A 3607-nucleotide genomic window follows, 5' to 3' on the forward strand; every position below is an offset into this window, starting at 1 on the left:
GGAGCGGCCCTGCGGGTGCCCTAGTCGCCCCGCCTGCCAGCACCGGCCCGCGCCTGCGTAGTGCCCGCGCCCACCGGCGCCAGCGCCTGCGCAGTGTCCCGCACGCCTTTGTCCGGCAGGGGGTGCGCGCTCTCGTGGCGCCGTGGGTCCAGAGTTGGAGACATACTCGAAGCCTTCAGGGCCACTGAGGGAGGGAACGGTGTTTGCCAGAACAACTGTGGTGTGTTTACACATTCAGAGCCACTAGCGGGGCACCACGGTGAAGTTGTGCGTCTGTTGGCCTTGATGCCATTTTGCCCTTAAGCACGTGAGGGGCCTCTCGGAGATCGCGGGGAGGGGGCCTGATTTCTGTCACCGAGGGAGACGGTTTTCCGCCTGTGGCCTGGTGCAAGGGCGAGGCGCTGGGTGCAAGGGCGAGGTGAGGGTGGAGGAATTTTCCAGAAAACGGGCGTCGGGGCGTCGAGTTTACAGGGAAGGCCCGGCATCCCGGGGGCAGTTGCAGGCCCCAGTCCGCGGGCTGGACTTGGGTGTGGGGCCCGGGGCAGCGTCGAGGTCACCTGGAGAGGACCTCGGGGGCGGCGTCCCCTGTGGCCGAGTCAGGTCACAGCGGCGGGGAGGGTCCTGGGGCCGAGCCGGGGTCACGTTGGGCGCAGGGGCCCAGTGACGGGACATGGTCACCGCGGTGGCCAGGGTCCCCGGACCAGGCTGGGGATCATCTGGGGTGCGGGGTCCCCAGGCCGGGTCCGGGTAGCGCGGCCAACAGTCGGCGGCGCCCGGAGTTCCTGGGTCCGAGCGCCCGCTGCCCCAACGACGTGGCACCCAGGGTGACTGGGCGGGACTCCCAGCCAGGTTCGGGCACCGCCCACCCAGCGGCCTGGCTGGGTGGGGGGGCGACGCCGCCGTCGCCGTCGCGACCACGACGTACATGTGTCATCTAACCGCAACGTCACGGTCGGCGTCGGCGTCGGGCGGTTTCCTTCTCCCGCCCCAGAGCCGCCTGCCTAACGTTTATTCCTCCTACCACTTTGGCTACCAGAAGTGCTGCTGGTTATGCGTTTGTAGGTTGCCGCCTTTCCCGGGTGCCTTCCCAACTGAAGAAGGTGGGCTCCTGGGCCAGAGGTACTGGGTCTAGTTCCTCGCTCCGGCACAGAGGAGGCGCTGGCACGTACTGTGGGGTGACAGTCCCCGAGTCACAGGGACCTTGAACTAGTGTGTGACCCCGGCTCTGCATCTCGTTTTCCTGTGCCTGAAATTGAAAGATGGCCCGTAATAATAATGCACCGGTACCAAATTGAGGCGTTTTGTTTGTTGTTTTGGGGATCAGATGCAGATATGTCGCCATGCCTGCCACCTAAGTGTTCCCAGTTGGTAGCATCATGCACCATGTTTCACAACCTCGCATGCAGCGAGGCGTACAGGAAAGAAGTAGGATTAAAGCAGTTACAGCGTTTATTTGGTGTCCAGAGGACTGGGGGGAAGGGTTACCTTGAAAACACTCTCCCCACCTGCCCCTCTGTGTCCTCCACTCTGGCTGCAGCCACCTACCCCACCAAAGTGCCTGTCTGCTGGAAAACTCAGTGAGCCTGGCTGGCCTGCCCTTCTTGACTCACTCACATCATCTTTCCTTTTTCCCTTCTTCCAAGTACCAATCCTTGCCATTTCCAACTTAAATTGGTTACTCCTTGCAGTTTTCTTCAGTCCTTTGTAGACCAATCTCCCATTTGTTCAGTTTATAATTCTTTTAATACTTTCCAAATTCTGTTAGCAAGTTGCACAGCTGTCCTCTCTTCTCAGCGATCCTGGGCTTTGTTGTCATCCTAGATGCGGTCACGTCAGCTCCGACTCATAGCGACCCTGTGTACAACGGAACAAAACACGGCCTGGTCCCGCACCAGCCTCACAGGCCTTGCTATACCACGTCCATTGTTGCAGCCACCGTGTCAATCCATCTTGTTGAGGGCCTTCCCCACTTTCGTTCTCCCTCCACTTTACCAAGCACGATACTCTTCTCCAGGAAATGATCCCTGCTGATAATATGACTAAAGTAGGTGAGACAGTCTGCCCATTCTCACTTCCAAGGAGCATTCCAGCTGCGCTTCTTGCAGGACAGACCTGTTCATTCTTCTGGCGGTCCGTGGTACTTTCAGCATTCTTCACCAACACCACAACTCAAAAGCATCAACTCTTCTTCAGTCTTCCTTATTCATTGTCCAGCTCTCACAAGCATACGTTGTTGTTGTTACGTGCCCTCGAGTCGGACCTGACTCATAGCGACCCCTCCTTGGGTTTCTGAGGCAGTATCACTACAGAAGTAGATTGCCCCATCTTCCCTCCGAGGAGTGGCTGGTGGGTTTGAACCGCCAGCCTTCTGGTTAGCAGTCAAGTGCCTTAGGCACTACGCCACCAGAGCTCTTCAAGGAGATATACTTGTTCTTCAGCAGTTTAAAGAGATCTTTCGCAGCAGATCTGCCCAGTGTGATATGTTGTCTGATTTCTTGACTGCGGCTTCCATGGCTATTGATTGTGGAACCAAGTAATATGAAATCTTTGACAACTTCAGTCATTTATCGTGGTGCTGCTTATTGGTCCAATTGTGAGCATTTTTGTTTTCTTTATGTTGAGGCATACTTGTGTGCTTTGGTTTGGTCTGTTGCCATCATACTACAGACTGTAGTCTTTAGTCTTCATCAGTAAATGCTTCAAGTCATCTTCATTTTCAGCAAACAAAATTGTGTCATCTGCGTATGGCAGTTTGGAGTCTTCCTCCAAACTGATGCCACGTTCTTCTTCATATAGTCCAGCTTCTCGGATTATTTGCTCGGCATACAGATTGAACAAGTGTGGGGAAAAGAAACAACCCTGACACATTCCCTTCCTGATTTTAAACCTTGCAGTGTCCCCTTGTTCTGTTCGAACGACAGCCTCCTGGTCCATGTACAGGTTCCTCATGAACACAGTTAAGTGTTCTGGAACTCCCATTCTTCTCAATGTTGTCCATAATTTGTTATGATCCACACAATTGAATGCTTTTCCGTAGTCAATAAAGCACAAGTAGACATCTTTCTGGTATTCTTTGCTTTCATCAAAAGAGTCCTGCGCTTTTAGTAGTTTGTTTTGTTTTAATCCTGTTTCTGTTGGGGTTTGCTATTTGTTGTTGTTGTTATTTGCCATCGAGTCAGCCCTGACTCATAGCGACCCCTCCTTGGGTTTCCGAAGCAGTATCACTACGGAAGTAGGATTGCCCAACTATACTGTTATGCTAACCTTTAAAACTTGGAGGTTTCCCATCTTTCTCTGTGCGTGTAGATCAGCTTAAATGGCAACAGAATACAGCCTCCCCCCTTTTCAGTTACTTGGACTTGCACTTTCTTGAGGGCCCCTGACAACTTTCTCAATTTCTGCACAGTTATTTGAAGAAATATTTAGGTTTCTTTTCTCTGTTCTTGGATTAACTTGCTAATTTCTATTTTACCTAGATAATCAACCCACCCCAGGCAGGTCGAGAAAGTTATTATCACAGTGTTAACTTGATTTTTCTATATATCTCCAGTGATTTTTTTTTTTTCTTAAACTGTGATTCAGGTGAGTCTTTTTTATTCTTAATTAT

The sequence above is a fragment of the Orycteropus afer genome, unplaced genomic scaffold (assembly GCF_000298275.1).
Source record: "Orycteropus afer afer isolate SDZICR_OR568_19922 unplaced genomic scaffold, OryAfe1.0 scaffold00061, whole genome shotgun sequence".
Classification (NCBI taxonomy): domain Eukaryota; kingdom Metazoa; phylum Chordata; class Mammalia; order Tubulidentata; family Orycteropodidae; genus Orycteropus; species Orycteropus afer.